Raw genomic sequence first — 17958 nt, 5'->3', positions numbered from 1 at the left:
TTACCTAACTAAAATCATAATATAACATAATGGTAACTAAGGGCTCTCAAGAGCAGCTCCATTTATCTACTGTAAGGTTGCTTACAGCGGCAGGTAGTATTTGCATGGGAAGTTTAGGGGTTTCTGCTCTTAGATAGTATAGTTAGTGATGGTACTTTGATTTCCCAGGAGCTTTAACTGGTTAATACTAGTAATTCTCTTTAGACAAAAACATAAACACACCAAGTGTTTTCTCTCCCCAGTTTGGTGTGTTCTCCTTTGAGAAGTGGAAATTAAGCGGAACCAGCTCCTATCTGCTATGCTTTTAGGAGGAGAGCAATGGTTCCAGGCAGCAAATTAATAGTTATTGGCAGTACAGACATATAGCACATACACACATATTTGGTTTTGAGATGCCCTGGTTTTTAATTATGTCTTATGTGATACTTTTTAAAACTAAAAGTTGAGGTACTGGTATTCACATCTTGTTAAATTCCAAAGTTTCACATATATCTGCCTCCTATTCCAGTGCTGAATTTATTAAACACTTTCCAAAAAGATGTTTAAAATATATAAAATGATAAAACAATCAAAGTGGGTAGCATTTATGAATTTGAGGGTTTTTTAAAACAAAAATACCAAAATTTGAAATTCACAGTCTCCATCCAGTTCATGACTTTGTTCACTGTGTGTGTGGTTGTTTTCTTTTTTTCTCTTGCACTTTTCAGTATGTATATTATTATGAGGTTTGGGTTGATAGATGTTGCTGTGAAAATCAAAGAAAAGAAACACCAGTTTGAAAAGATACAATCACACTTAGGCTCATTGCAGTATTATTTACAACAGCCAAAATATGGAAGTAACCAAAGTGTCCATCTATCAATGAATGGATAAAGGAATAAATGGAATATTACTCAAACATAAAAAGAATGATGAGGTGCTTGGGTGGCTCAGTTGGTTGAGCATCCGACTCTTGGTTTTGGCTCAGGTCATAATCTCAGGGTCCTGAGATAGAGCCCTGTGTTGGGCTCCATGCTCAGCCCAGAGTCTTCTTGAGATTCTTTCCACTTCCTTCTCCCTCCCCCTCTGCTCCTCCCCCTGCTTGTGCTCTCTCTCTCTAAAATAAATAAGTAAATAAATAAATAAATAAATAAATCTTTAAAAAACATAAAAAGAATGAAATTCTGCCATTTGCAACAACATGGAAAGACCTAGAGTGAAAGAAGTCAGACGGAGAAACACAGATGCTGTATGATTTCACTCATATGTGGAATCTAAAAAACAAAACAAACAAGCAAACAAAACAGAAACAGACTCATATAGACAGGAAACAAACTGTTGGTTTCCAGACTAGGGAGGTATTGGGGTGAAATAGGTGAAAGGGATTAAGAGGCACAAACTTCCAGTTATAAAATAAAGAAGTCATGGGGATATATTGTACAATATAAGAAATATAGTCAAATTATAATAACTTTGTATGGTGACAGATGGGAAGTAGACATCAACAGGATCATTTTCTTATGTATATAAACGTCAAATCACTATGATGTACACCTCAAACTGATAGGATATGGTATGTCAATAATATTTCAATAAAAACAAAGAAAATCAAGGAAAGAAAAAGAAAGGCAACATTCTGTCTTAAAGTTTTCTTCATATTTTTGTATTTTTCACGTGAATGTGCTGCACTCATCAAAGTTGAGAAGGAACTTCCTACTCAAATAAATTAGCACATACCTCTGATTTGCAATAGAATGATGCCAAAATCAAATCTGGTCAGCAGGCCTCTGTGGATTCCCTAATATGTACTTTGCATAGTGATACAGAAAAGAAATCTTTTGAAAGAGGAGAAAAAAGAAAGAAAATGAGAAAATTTTTATCTTATGGACATTTTATAAGTTGAAAAATTTTGCATTATGAGTTTTTTTTAGAATGATGAATAAAATGTTTAAGAGAAAGTGCTCATATATTGCTACTTGGCTTTTACTCCACCAAAATGATTTCTGAAAACTGTGCAGAGGGAGGATTTTTATGTTAAACCATCTACACTATCGGATCATTATATGCCTATACACTGAGGACAAGCAGGAGAATATAACTCTGATGAAAGACTAAGACACTTGTCTTCCAGGGCTGTTGCCAAGAACAAGAATAAAACCACCTCAAGAAATAGTATTGCCACAGTTGAAGATCTCGGAATAGCCAGAAGTGCGAGGTGCTGTCTGATTATGGTGCCTCCGATCCAGTTGTGGAGCACCAGCAGGTTGGGAAAGTCATTTTATTTAGGAATTTCAATCCTCAGAATCCAATTCAACAAATTTTCTCATGGACACAGTTTTAACCTGTAGTCCCCTAAGCTAGGCTCCTTCGCTATCTTACTACTACCTTTGGGGGAGTCAACCAGGGGACTTTTGCCCTTCAGGGCATGTTTGGCAATGTGTGGAGACATTCTTAATTGTCAAGGGGAGGGGAATGCTACTGACATCTGGTGAATAGAAGCCATGGATTTTACTTAACATCCTTCAATGCACAGGACAACCCCTCCACCTCCCCACAAAGAAGTACGCAGCCCAAAATTTCAATAGTTCTGAGGTTGAGAATGTGTGAGTTAATGTAACACGGGCTGTTACAATATATAAATGCTAAAATTCAGTAGTTTACCACAGTAGATGCTTATTTTTTGCTTATATAATAAGTCAAAATGTATGTCCCTGATCAGTGATCAGTTTTCCTCCAAGCAGGGATTTAGAGACGCTAGCTCCTTCCAACTTGTGGCTCTACATCAATAACAGGTGCTTTCTAAAGGTGTTTGGGGAGAGTGCATGAAAAATTGCACTTGGGAGATTTGTATGGACTGAACTTATGCCCATATTCATTTGAGCTGGACTTAGTCACATGGCTACACCTAACTGCAGGAAAAGCTAGAAATTATGTGTTTAGCTATGTACCTAAGAGGAAGAGGAAGTGGGTTTAGTGAATAGCTAGCCACTCTCTGCTATACTCCATATTTGTCTCAACTAAATATTAATTTCCATTCAAAAGAATACCCATCCTATCATTTTTTAGGCCATTGCAAAATTATGGCTCAGTTTTTAAAATTTCCTGCCCAGGGTCCTGAGATAGAGCCCTATGTTGGGCTCCATGCTCAGCCCAATTGGACTCCTGCCCAATTTGATGTTATTTGCAGTTTTGGTAACATGTCACAGCTTTTAAAGCATTTCACATACATTACCTTTCCTGAGCTTCATGAGAATTATTGAGCATTTACTCTGTGCTCAAGAGTTTACCTGTACTATCTTGTTTAATTCCTGTGATAATCTTACATCATAGATATTATCCTTATTTTGCATGAAAAAAATGAGGCCTTAGAGAAGTTAAGAAATGGCAGAAATGCCAAAGCCTGTGCTTTTGCTGTCTCCAGGGTAGTCATTAGGTGTCAGTATCCTTTTTCAGCTAAGGAACTCATATCTCAGACACTTACCCAGGGTCACACAACTATAAAGTGGCAAAGCCAGGACGTGAACTCTTCTCTTTCCATTCTCGGTCCTGTGCTCTTTCCCTAACTGTACCTTTGCAGATGTACTTCATTTCCACTAACCAAGCCAGTAGATAAAGCATTACATTTTCTCCTGTAAGGATCAGCCTTTCTAGAGCTCCATTCAGTATATTCCCTCAGGGCTGACAATAACCCATGAATAATAGTTATTTAAGCTTGGGACACACATTGTAGTGCTGATATCAGAAAAATCTGGGTCCAAATCTTCACTTGAATGCTTATTAGTCGGGTGGTGCTGGCCAAGTCATGTAGCCTCTCTGAGCCTCAGTTTCCTTATCTGAAAGATGGAGATAAATGCCCATCTCTCAGAATGGCTAAGGATGAAATGAGACGTACGTATAACATAATTCACACAGTATCTGCTTGATATGTACAAGTGCTCTAGAAATGTTAACTTTTCTCTCCCCTTCTTCACCCACTGTAGTGGACATTTGTGAGTTTCCAGTCTCACACCATTCCTTTTTTTGTTTTTTAAAGATTTTATTTGTTTATTTTAGAGAGAGCACATGAGCAGGGGGAGGGACAGAAGGAGAAGGAGAAGAAGGCCCCTCATTGAGCAGCGAGCCTGATGCAGGGCTGGATCCCAGGACCCTGGGATCACAACCTGAGCCAAAGGCAGACACCTGACCGACTGAGCCCCCCCAGGTGCTACCACATCATTCCTTTTTTGATAAGGACATTACCTCTTCCCCATTGTATATAGTATTTTTTTAAAAAGATTTTATTCATTTATTTGACAGAGAGACACAGTGAGAAAGGGAACACAAGCAAGGGGAGTGGGAGAGGGAGAAGCAGCCTTCCTGCGGAGCAGGGAGCCCGATGTGGGGCTCCATCCCAGGACCTTGGGATCATGACCTGAGCCGAAGGCAGACGCTTAACGACTGAGCCACCCAGGCGCCCCCATTGTATATAGTATTGATGAGGATGAAAATCAAAGTTCCCTTTTCTCTTTTAGCCAAGGGGTGGGCCCATGACCTCTTTCTTCTAGGACTCTGAATCTTAAGCAGAGTGATGTAAGGATGGAAAAAAATGGTTAATGTGCACTCATTTGAGAGGTTATTATAGAGACTCTTGAAGCTGCCTGCCCATTTCTTCAACCACCCAGTAGATCTCTAAGCTGTCATATATTTCCAATGTATTCTCTTTCTGCTTAAGTTAATCAGAATGAATTTCTTTTGCTTGCAACCAAGGAACCCAACTTACCCATTTGTACAGTGATTAAATTTTTTAAATTCTTGACAACAATGTCAAAAGGCACTAATTACAAAAGCCCGATAAAGACAAGATCTATTACAGCTGTAATTTTTTCCTCAGTATAATGGACCTGTTTAGTAGGAGGACATTAAATTAGTGCAATTGAATTGTTTTTAAACCATAATCTTGCAGAAATTGATAGATAGATTTTTGATGATCATTCATTAATATTTATCCAAGTATGACTTTCCAGGACCTGTGCTAATTGATTAATGCAAAGAAAACAGACATGTTCCCTGACCTTAAGGAATTTCTAGTCATAGTAGTCTAGATCTACCAGATGCACTTTTCTCCAGAATTAAGGCAAAAAACCTCACCTCTTTCATTGGAACTAAATTTTTGGTCTTGAAATTATATGGATTCTCAATCTTTCCCCCCAAAATTAATCCAAAAATTGATCCTGGGCAGCCGTCTTGGAGATATGAAGTGTTTTTGCCTACATAGAATGTTCAAGTCTAAGAATCACCCAACAATGCTTCCTTATTTGTCAAGCAAGCCAATGCTTTGGAGGGCCTAGTAGGAAAGAACTGATGTAGGGACTCAGGGAAATATTTTACAGTAAAATTCCCCTAGGAGGCTCTGTTTTCAAACCTCACAGGCTTCAAAGCCAGTGTGTTAGGGAGCTCTGCAATTGCTCTGGGGGGAAGGTTTCATGCAGATGAAATGCCTCTTCCACACTTTGCTACTGCTAATTATTAAACTGTCAGTCTCTTCTTACTAGCACTCACTTTCTGGGGCGTGTGGCTGGAGCAGGCCGGTTGGAAAAGATTATCTGTGAGTGCTGGGAAATAATACCTTCCTGCCCAAGAATATAAAGCACAAACAAAACAAATATTGCTATTTGCTAATATGATGAGTTTTTAGTGATTACTGTATAAAACTAGACTTATCAAGGTATATTCCCTCCCCCCTTGTCCAAATTCCCAACCCAAACTGTAAGGGAGTTAAGTGCATTCCTTTAGGGCTGGTACAATCAAATATCTGTTCATTGGCAGAGCTAAATTAGTGAGTGATCCATTGAGATAATGATGGGAAGCTACTTTTGAAGCTGAAATTTGATGTGCAAAGATGAGATAGAAGGGCCTTAATAGGCTAGAATAATTTTTTATCAGTCCATAGTTTGGACAGCATGTGCACTCTGTTTAAGAAGGCACTTGCATTTACTGTCAAGCTGATTAGAATACGGTTGAAGAGCCATTATCTCTCTCTGTATTGTACATATAGACATATTCATTTGAAAAAGAACATTTAATAAACCATTAAACTATATTCTAACCCTATTGGCTTTTCTGTGCCTGGAAGATACCACATCTCTTTAAGCAGAGGGCCCTCATAAATGCGAATTCTTATTCATTTATTCAATTTTTATTGAGTGATTACTTTGTGCCAGGCACACAAGATTCTGGTTGTCGTGGAACTTACTTTCATTGGGGGAGATAGACACAAACAAGTAAACAAATCATCAAACTTTAATAATTGCTCTGAAGGATTTGGTAGATTGTATTAGGGTAGATGGTGACTGGTGGAGTGGTAGACGGCATCCCATATGGTGGATGGGTAGGCTTCTTGGAACAAGCAATTTTGAACTGGGATCCAGATGCTAGAGCCAGTTACCTGAAGAGCTGGGATAAAAGAGCATTCTAGACAAATTTTTCGCAAATGCAGAAGCCTCATGAAATAGAAACAAATTTGACATGATTAAAAGGAGAGAGAAGGCCAGGGGTCTGGAGAAGAGTGATCAAAGGGAACTGGTAAGAAATGAGGTCATGAGGGAGGCAGGGGCAGATCGTAGAGCCTCACAGGCCATGATAAAGAATTTGCTGCACTTCTGCCTAGAATGACCTGGCTGTTACACTCTGCTTAAATCAGGTTCCCCCTTCTTAGCTTAAATGTCACCTGCTCATGGAATTTTCCCCTTATGCCCTAATCTAGGATGCCACCCTCTATTATTCACTCTCCTAACACACTAAACTGCTATTTTCTTATACCTATTATAATGGAAAGTAAACAGTCATTAGTGTAATTATTTGTTTATTATTATCTGTTCTCCAAACTAGACTGTACATTCCTTGAGGGTAGAGGTTGGTTTATCTAGTTCACTGCAATGCGAAAATTAAATTCATTTGGCAGACACTTATGTTTTTGTATTTGCTATATGTCAGACATGTAGAAGATGCTATTATATAAGTATATACTGATGGAATGAAAGAACGAATCAGTGTAGTTGTTGGTTTTTTTTAATCCGTTGCTTCATAGTTACGTGCTCTACCCAGATATGCAACAGCCCACTTGTCCATGAGGATGTGGAAGGTTCCATAAGATGGGTAGTGGGGGAGTGTGTCCTACCCAGAGGTTTGAGTCAGAGCTGGAGTTGGTGCACAGTGGTTCCATCCTTTTCTTGAAGGCTTTAATTACATGTACTCAATTCTGAGTGGGTGTGAGGTATTTCCTTTTCTAACCTTTTTCCTTTTCAAGTCCCTTTTCCTCTTTTCCCCTAAATCAGCAAGCAGTGTGTGGGGACTAATTAGTATCAGAGAATGAGAATGTGACACATGGGGATCATGGAGAAGGTTCACTTCAGTTCTTCATTTTTTTTTCCCCCAAAAGGCATGATTTGGGCCATATTACAGACAAAAGCCTATTAATTGCATTACCATTAACATTGCAGTATCAGATATGACACCACTATATACATCTAAGAGTCATGCTGAATAGCCAAGTGATTTAGATTTAGAAAGAAATCGTTTCATCCTGTGGGGCTTGCTCATGAGAAATATACAGGATTTGTTAACAATACTGTGGTTTGTCTTAGATTGTCCCATAATGGATCAAGAGGCAAAGGTGCCGAAAGTGAACATTGGATCTAGAATCAAAGACTGGTTTTTAACTCCAGGCTTTGTCCCCTAGTAGCTGTGTGTCTGTATGCAAGTTGGATCATTAGTTTTGTAATCTGTGAAAGGATAATACTTACCTCACAGGATTGCTATGAGGATTAAATGAGGTGTCCTATAATAGCTTCTGGTCCACAGTAAGAGTTCAGACATAAATATTAGCTGAATGAATATCATCCTTCCTATGCATCCTTTTCCTGATTGCTCCTGAACTAGAGTTCATTCATTCATTCATTCATAAATACTTATGTTTGCTTAAAAAGGTTCAGAAACTGGTTTTTAAGATACATTTTGGGAAGTATATTTCTGGATTGGAAAAGAGTAAGTTATTGAAATCATGGAGTAATTATAGCAACTACCAGTTATCATGAGCATACCATGAGGCAGGAACTGGAAAAATGCTTTTCCTCTATGATCTCATTTACTCCTACTACAGTTTCAGGGGGGATAACTAAGTTTCCAAGGTGATCCAACTGGTATGTTGAGGGGCCAAGATTTTAATCTAATTGTCTGGACTCCAAAGCCTGTATTCTTAATAGAAATCATATTCTGGGATGCCTGGGTGGCTCAGTCGGTTAAGCGTCTGCCTTCAGCTCAGGTCATGATCCCAGGGTCCTGGCTCAGTGAGCGGGGAGCCTGCTTCTCCCTCTGCTTGTGTGCTCTCTCTCTCTCTGGCAAATAAATAAATAATAAAATCTTTAAAAATTCTTTTAAAAGAAATCATATGTAGACTTCTTCATAGGATTGTTACAAGGAACAAATGATATAACATATGAACATGCCTTATAACACTAATAAGGTATTATGTGAGTGTCCCTTTATTATCATTTTCTTCATCAGAAGTGATTGATTTGGTGGTATTACCCATGGTCAACTATGCTTCTGGAGATAGCTGAATGTAAGCTCTATGTGCATTTGAAAATTTTATTATTTAAAGCAAAATTTTGCCTCTGTTTTATTCAAAGAACTGCTGTCTTCTTCTCTCTATGTCTGACCTATCCAAATTAGATTTGTTGATGGGATGGGTGGATGATGAGTGGAGGAAGCCCATCTTTCTGGAGGATCCCCACTCAGTGCCATGTTGTTTATAAATGATGGAATAATAGCTGGCTGGCCATGCTTTGCTTTTTATTTCAAGCCTGGGAAAAAGCAGATCTCTTAAAATCACCCTGTCAGAATTCTTCCAAACTGGAACACAGTAGCTTCATAAAAATCAGGCGATATAAAAAACTTACCACATTCCATTTTAAAATAGAGGGGAAAAATCCAAAATGTAATTTTCATTTGTCTGTGTTCTAAGAACCCTCTCTCCCACCAGTCCCCTGCCAACATCTTATTGGCATTCAACTTAAAAATGCATTTCCATTTTACATAATGGATTAATCATACCATAGATTTTTTTCTAATTCATGTTCTGGGGACATATGGAATATCTGTTATCTAAGAAAATATTTATTTGTTTTGTTCTATTGCCCAGTAAGCTTATTATAAGTTCAGATTCTGTGTATGTGTGTGTGTTTATACAGAGAATGTGTCACGTTAAAACTAGAGAAAATAATCTTCTAAATGATTCCTTTACATGGAACAAATCAATATGGTCTCTTATACCTACTGGAGAAGCACAAATGGTACTGGAACATCTTCGGAGTGGTTTATGCCCTTGACAGGTCAGTCAGAGGGTAGCTGAAACTGAAGAAGTCATATGCCATGGTGCCAGTGGAAATGAAAATTATACCACTCACACTAACGAGTGCATTTCCAAAGGGACTATTTAGCGGTATTAGAAGTCTCTAAGCAGATGCCTCTGAACTTAAAATACACTTAATTCCTAAGGATTGGCTTGTAATTAATTTACCCAGATAGACTCAATGAGGAGAATGCAGGGCAAAGCATCACATTGCTCAGCAGTTTGCAAACTTCAGGGAACACTAATATAAATAATTTGATTTTTTAAACATCTAAATTCATTTCCCTTATAACTGAGAATTGGAAACAGTGTACAGTAAAGAGAAGCACTTTACAATTTTATAATCCAATCTCCTTCAAAAAAAAAAAATCTAGCTACTGTAACAGGAAGGACTCCATGTAGCTGACATCAAAAGAATATCACTCATACTTTGGTTACAGCTTTTATTCCTATTAACTTGCCAGTCTGTAAACATCTCATTGAACGTGGGAAGCCTATTCCTGACGGTTTTAGTTATACACACGGTGCTGTACAGCAACAAGCAATTTCAGCATACCTCCCGTTAACACAGCTGGTATTTCGTGAAGAATAGCCAAATCGTATGTGACCACTGACAGCTGTATTTTCCAAGTATTATGGAGTATAATTTAAAAAGTGCTCAGATTTTTTTTTTTTTTTTTTTAGGATTTGGTGCAAATTTGATAAAACAGCTATCTCTAGAGGTTAAATATAGTGGTGTGATATATGGATGGGCTGGAACACCAGTAAGGGTACTTAATGTCATGCCTTTTTTTTTTTAATCTGGAAGCTAAGGTTTTGGACTCATTTGGATCAGATTCCCCATCCCTAGATTTTAGGCAAACTTCTTAACCTGTATAGGCCTTGGTTTAATTACTTATTGGAGGAAAGTGATGCAAATGATAATAACAGCTGGTCTTTGAAGAATGATGAGCTAATATGTGTGTTCTACCTTAAAGTGTGCCTGGCACTTACTTAATAAGAGGTACCATCTACGATTACTGTTTGCTTTTACACTAGGGCACTTTATTCATGTATTTTATTCCTTTAAAAGGTATTTATGATGCACTTATTTTGTGCCCTGCTCTGTGCTGGGCATTTTCACATATCTCATGTCTTTTCATCTTCTGAGTAGGTTTCATCATCACCATTTTATAGGTAAGAACACTGTAGATAGAGGGGTTCGGGGATTTTGTCAAGTTCACATAGCTAGTCAAGGATGCAGCCAGACTTGACATCCAGGTCCATCTTTAATAAATATATTCATATCTAGTAGGTATTAAGCACCCAACTAGGCACTGGGAAAACTGAAATTACTGAGACATGCTTCCACTCTTCAAAACATCACATTCAATTGGGGGATAGGACGGGAGAGACAAGCACCAACTGAGCCAGGCCATGACAAATTCTATAGTTGTTGTATAAGAGATGTTAGAGATACCCAAGGAGTGTGAAATTAATTGTGACTGGGGAAACTGGCAAGAAGATCACAGAGGAGGTGACTTTTGAGCTGGGTCTGGAAGAATGAATGAGTTTTGTTTTCTTTTTTAAGATTTATTATTTATTTATTTGAGAGAGAGAGCAGGGGTGAGGGGCAGAGGGAGAGGGAGATTTCCAAGCAGGCTCCCCACTGAGTGTAGAGCTGGAAGTGGAGCTTGATCCCACAACCCTGAAATCACGACCTGAGATCACGACCTGAGCTGAAATCAAGAGTCAGATGCTAAACCGGCTGAGCCACCCAGAGGCCCCAAGAATGAATGAGATTTTAACAGAGAAGAAGAGTATTCTCTTCTTTAGGTAGAGGGAATTTGCTATGCAAATGCACAAAGGTTTGGGGTATTTGTCAGATGCTTGAGAAATGCTAGGATCAAATCCAACCTCTGGCATTTATTAGCTGGGTGACATTGGGCTAGTTATTCCCTCTTTTTACCCTTTCTGCCTGTCACTGAAAAATAGGTGTGATAAAAACACAGAGTGGTTGTGGAGATCAAAAGATAAGTGCATAAGTGCCTAGCACAATATCTGGCTCTGTAAGTGTCAGTTGCTGTTTTGTTGTGGTTATTCCTCAGTGTCTTTGCTCATGTGGTTCCTTCAGAGTGCCCTGGTGTATCACTCCCTTCCCCCACCTCCCACTTAGCCAGCTTCTCACACATTTACTCCCTCTGGGTGGAAACTTAATCTCCCCTAGAATAGTGCTTCTCAACACCAGTGTACAAACGAATCAGCTGGGCATCTTGTGAGAATGCAGATTTTGATTCAGGATAGGGCCAGACAGTCCATGTTTCTAATTAGTCTGCAGGTGATGCTGATACTGCTAGTCGGAAGGACTGCACTTCGGGTAGCAAAGGACGATAGCAGTGTTTCCCAGAACGGTTTCTGCCTGTCTAACAAGCTTCCAGTAATGCCAATTTTACTGGTTCACAAAACATACTTTGACTAGTGAGGGTTCAGAACACAATATAAATCTTCATTTTTTAAGTCTTCTACGATTACAGCCTCACCGTTTTTCCCCACCCTTTTCTTCTCCTCCACACAATGATCTGTTCCAGTCAAATCAGATTCATGGGCTCTTTCCTGAACATGTCCTGTACATTCAAAAAAGCTTTGGATCCCATCTTCTTTTTGATCCACAGATAACCTGTGTATGTCTCCATTACAGCTTTTACCTGACTGCCTTGAAATATGTATTTATTTGTCTCTCTTAACTTCTAGACTATTAGTCTACTAATTATAAGCTACAAGATATACTTTAGTAATTACCACGTTATATTATTAATACTAAATGGTATACCGAGAGGGCAGGGTTTGGGATTAACTGTTGTAATTGTTTCCTAGCACTGTCATAACAAAGTACAACAAACTGGGTTGCTTAAAACAAGAGAAACTTCTTATCTCACAGTCCTGGAGGCTAGAAGTCTGAAATCAAGGTATTGGTAGGGTTGATTCCTTCTGGAGGCATGGAGAGAGAATCTGTTCCATGCCTGCTTTTAGCTTCAGGCAGATGCTAGCAATCCTAGACATTCCTTGGCTTCTAGTTACATCACTCCAATCTCTGCCCGTCTTCCTATGGGTGTTCTCTCCTTGTCTGTATATACTTTTGTGTCTCTTTTCTTCTTATGCATTTGAAAAATAAGACACCATTAAGAAAATATGAGCCCTACTTATTGGATTAAGACCCCACCTCATTCTAGTATGGCCTCATCTTAACTAATTACATCTGCAACAACCCTCTTTCCAAATAGGGTCACATTCTGAGGTTCTGCCAAGGACATGAATTTGGGGGGAGGGCACTATTCAACACCAGTTGAATTGCTGGTACATGGTGATAATAAGAAATAGACTACGATGTGTCCAACTTTTTAAATTCCCTACAGATAATGCTTGCACCTGGGGTAGACTATTCCCACTGTCCATCCCTGCTCCTCAATATACCATTGTTAATATGTCCTACCTCTTCTAATAAAATAAGCTGTCATATCCATTTTATTTTCACTGAAACAGCACAGAATTTGTTTTTGAAGGCAGGTATTCTGTTTTATTCATTTTAAATTTACCATGGCACATAGTAGTTCCTCAAGAAATATTTGTTGAACTAAACTGTTGACCTGGAGGTTTGATAACTATTTCCCTGCTCGAATTATAAGAATTAATTCCTTAAATCTCTACTTAACATCCATAGTAAAAGATAGTAAAGCTAATTGGAGTTCTACACTTGATGTTTTAAGACACAGAATAATCCTAGTTCACCCTATAAGATTAAGCTCTTCTAAAAAAGAAGAAAAGGGTAGAGCTATTTCTAACACTGTTTTAAGTTTTAGTTTGTGCTCCATTAAGGAAGATATTTGCTCCGTCAAGTAGTGTAAAGAAAATGGTGTCCTACTGTAAGAAAAAGGTGTAACACAACAGCTTTATTTTATTTTAATATAGGGTTATCATATTTTGAAGTAGACTTGATTAAGCACAAATTAGAGAGGAAGAGCTTACTCTCCTCAGGAAAGCTCAAAGTTTACCTATTTAAAGTGATGCTATAATTTTTTGTAAATGCAGCTTGCCTGATATCATTTGGAAGGTGATTGAAAAAAAAGAATTATTCATTCATTCATTTAACAGATATTTTACTGCATTTCTTCAGTTTCTATCCCACATGCTTGGGATTTCTTTATTGCTAATTTATACATAGTCATGTAATAGTTTGCAGCTGATAAATGTCCCAGATGAAGAAAATCCCCATCTTGAGGAGTTTATAATACAGAAAGTCAAACCCCAAAGGAACTGTCACTTTCAAAATATCATAGTATTTTCAATCCTTGTTTTTTCTACTTTTGACTTTCCATGACAGGTCAGATATGGTAGAGTGATTTTAAAGTTTGAGGGCATTTATAATGCACAGCCTATCATGCCAATGACAATTTGGGGGCATTCTATTGTGTGGAGGAAAATGTTAGATCCTAGAGATAGTGCAATGAACAGTTTATCTTAAACTTTAATGCTCACAGGTTCAAGTAAATGGCCGTTCTTACATGTCTCATTATGTGGATACTATAAAAATTATTTTGACATGTGCAAAGTAACTTTGAAATTAGAAATTTGTAGCTTTGTTATCAAAATCAGCTTGAAGTTGTACTACTGATTCTATTCCATCTTGGTATATATACATAATCAAATGACTATACCAATTTTCTACTCCTTTTCTATCTTTCTCATGTGTAACCGTGCATTGATATTTGTCCAAGCAATCTGAGGCTGTGGAAAAAGCACAGAACTGAGGCCAAGAGATTTGGTTCTAACCCTGGCTCTGCCCTTATCAAGCTGTGTGACCTTGGGCAAATCACCAAAACTCTCTAGATTTGCTCACCAGGAGGTTAAACTGGTTGAGTTTGTACATATTGCTACTTATAGAATAAAAAGTCCTCTTTTCATCTCTTCTAGATTTGTTGAATTATTTTATTTTCTAGTCTTTGAATCTCTTTTTATACAATAGTATGATTGATTTCATCATTTTCTGAGGTCCACCTGCTCTGATTAGGAAAGGCCTATAGGGAATCCTATTTAAATGACTATTTGAGGATAAAGTCACAAGGTGGTTCAACATCTCGGGTGGACTGTTTTTGGAAGCGGCATTTTGGTCTAAGTATTTTTGCTTCCATCCCCACCTCCAAGAGGAAAATGGCTTCAGACAGTCACCTTTTACCTATGAGGCCAAGCTTTGCCATACTCAGGGATTAACATCGGCTCCAGTGTTCTTATCAATTATTTAGATTAACCTCAGGCTTTCTCTAGGTCTTCAAAATTAAACTTCGAGTAAATTACTTAAAATTCATAAGCATTCACTTGATTTTTATTATTGTGCAAAGCCCAGACTGAGAGCCCTTTATCTCTGTGACCCAGTGCCTGGCACAGGGCCGGCACGTGAGAGGCCAGTATGGAATGAAATAGGCGGATTCCCTCTGACTTCTAATGTGGCGTGGTGCGACCTCATTTTGCAACAGCTGTTTTTCCCTGACATTTTTGTGTAAGAAATGCTGTGTATTGAACACAATTGTAAACATACTAACTATTTGAGGCAACTATACGGCTGCTTACTTGGTGGAACGATCACCCAGACTTATGTCCATTTAATAACCTTAGATGTTCTAGGTAAACCAGGTAATGTCTCACCTCAGCTTCTTCATTTGAGAAATACAGGTTTAATTCTGATGGCTCCTGAGGTTCTTTCACCACTAAAATTCCTTGATCAAAATTTAACTTTTCATGTATTAGCCTGTATTACATTATACAGTTTCTGTAATTAGCATTGCATTTTTGTCTTGAAAGAAATTTGATCCCCAAGACATTCAAGTGTATGTTTTAAAGTAATTATATTGTGGTGATTATGAACACATATTTTGGAGCTGGACAGTCCTGAGTTCAAATCTTACCTCTGACATTTATCAACAGCAAGTCGCCATACCTCTGTCAGATGCACTTTTCTCAACTGTAAATGGGGATGGATAAATAATAATAATACTTTATAGGTCTGTTGTCAGGATTAAGTGAGATAATGTATGCAAGCACTTACGACGATGCTTGGCACAGGTAATTTTTTTTCTTACTGTACCCACCCTGGGATTGAAATCACAATGAAGAAAAACAGCAGAAATATATTTAATTTCAGAGTGAAGATAATGACTGCAGATAAAGATGGAATAACTTTACTTATTAAGCTGTGCTTCAGATTCACTACAACTCTCTCATCTGGGTAGAAAAATGTCTACAGAGATGAGAACAGCAGTTACACATCAGAGTGGCACTTGTATTGATAAATCATCCCTTGCTACTGCACTCTTTAAATTGGCAAATGAAAGAGCATCTTTTGGCAATGGAGCAGTATTTATAAATTAAATTTATTGATACACGTGGTCTTGGTTATTATTTTAATCTTTCTCTCTAGGTATTTTGTAAGAAAATATAAGTCTTGTGTTTACTTCTGTTTGTTAATGCTTTGATAAATCAGACATTTTTAGTATTCTATCAATGGCAAAAGTCTGATTGCCTTATTGTATTCTGATTTATTTCTTCCCTTACTTTCTTTGCATCTGCAGCCCAACAAATGAGTCTCTGAAGAGATATATGTTATGATACAGTGTCAGTGAAATTAATCCTGATCAATTTTAAAGTTCACATTTTTATTTGATGACTTTCAAGGGAATCACTAAAACTGAGATTGACTTGGTCTCTTCTTTTGTTGGTTAAATATTGTTGTTTGAAAGCGGTGGAGCTGGAGTGAAGAACAGGGCCCTTCTTGTGCTCTTAAGCCTGTTCCATTTCTGAAGAAAAACTGCAGCAATTCTTCATGTCTATGTATAAAATGAGACTAATTGGTCAAAGAGAACACAGTGGCTCTAATGGGCTTGCAACTTTGGCACCTCACCAAGGCAAAAAGCCCAATTCTATCTACAATGAGAGAATACTGAGTGCTATTGAAAACTTACCTCTCCTTTCTGTTTCTCCAAACATTTTTATTTTTTCAATCATAAAATTGCTGTCTCACGTCTGTATGGTGTTTTATAGCTAACATCTCATCTAATGCTCCAGATTACTCAGGAAGGTAATCAGGGCAGATATTATCTTCTCTTCTTTGGTGGGAAAATTAGGACTCAGAGAAAGGAAGCCATTTGGGTAAAATCGCAAGCTAATCTATACAGAGTGAGGATTTCTGATAGGTGATTACACGTTCCTATTTGAAAAATAAGAGTTTGCACCCAAGTAAAGAAGAATATTGAGATAACACATTGCTTAATAACAAAGATAATTAAATGGACAATAGTTTTTCACTCCAGGACATTGAAAACCCCTTATATAATTTTACATATAATTTTCAAGTTCTAACACAAATGACATGGCCTATGGTTGATTGAGAAAAACAAATGGTCTAGGGAAGGAATTTCTGTTTCCTTTCTTCTTCCACAATGGAACCAAGATTTCTACAAAGGTTTGTTTATAACATTTATACTGTTTATAATGATTTTCATCCTTGCATGCATTACTCGTGTATTTATTTTGTAATGCCATTTTCTTTGTTCTGTATCTATACACATAAAATAATTTTGGAAAAAAATCAAAGAAATCTAAATGTTTCCAGAAGAATCTATAACATTGTACAGAAAACAATCACATCCAAATATGCATTGTTACTTAACATTGCAAAAAGCACTTAAGTATACTTTTAAAAATTCCTGGTTTGCATTTTAAACTTTATCTCATGCTAAGCATAAATAAATAGTGAAGGAAATAGAAATTTGAAAATCATATCAATTTGGTGATGACCAGCATTTGATATTTGCAACCCTGGTGCCGTTTATAGGGGTGGGGGACTAGAAAGCACAGATATTTAGATTTCTCTACTTTCAAGGAGAGAGGTAAATAAATGTTTGTACGACCACTATCAGAATATTCTAATTATTTAGAACCACCCAATTTCCTCTTCAAATCTCCCCTCCAGCATAACTTCCAAAAATCAAATCTTGAGGGAACTTTGGCTAACTTTAAATCACATAGCTCATTGTTCTTGGAGCAAACCGATTTTATTTTTTTGCCTCTTTTTTTTTTTTATCGTTAATGTCAAGCAAACATTTATTTCAGGTGCAAAGCCTCAGGATATGTTAGTGAAAACAGTGGCTGGGCTGTGCTAGCGCTTACTGGCCACTAAGTGGGTGGGAAAAGGGTGTTGTGACCCTCTTACCCTTCCCACCAGTCTCCCTAACAGCTTTGGCCTTCGGGTCAGCTCAATTTCCCCTCCACTGAGTGGCCATTACGGTGCCTGCTTGGTGATAAATGCTTTTTGTAAGAGACCGCATTGCCGGCAGGAGCGCTAGGGAAGTCGGCCACCCGGGCCAGGCAGACAAACTAACATGCTGGCCTCCGATGGGCCCGTTACCTAGCAACGTGCCTGGCCTCACCAAAATGAATAGACCCACAAACAAAAATGAAAAGGAGATAAAACGAGTCAAAGTACAGGGGCGAAGAGGTTAATATTCCTCTATCAAATAACTTCGTTTTGGAGAATTGCATTTTAACCTTTTTTTCAAAGCTGA

This window comes from Neomonachus schauinslandi, chromosome 4, assembly GCF_002201575.2.
Source record: "Neomonachus schauinslandi chromosome 4, ASM220157v2, whole genome shotgun sequence".
Lineage (NCBI taxonomy): Eukaryota > Metazoa > Chordata > Mammalia > Carnivora > Phocidae > Neomonachus > Neomonachus schauinslandi.
Note: the sequence above shows the minus strand (reverse complement) of the source record.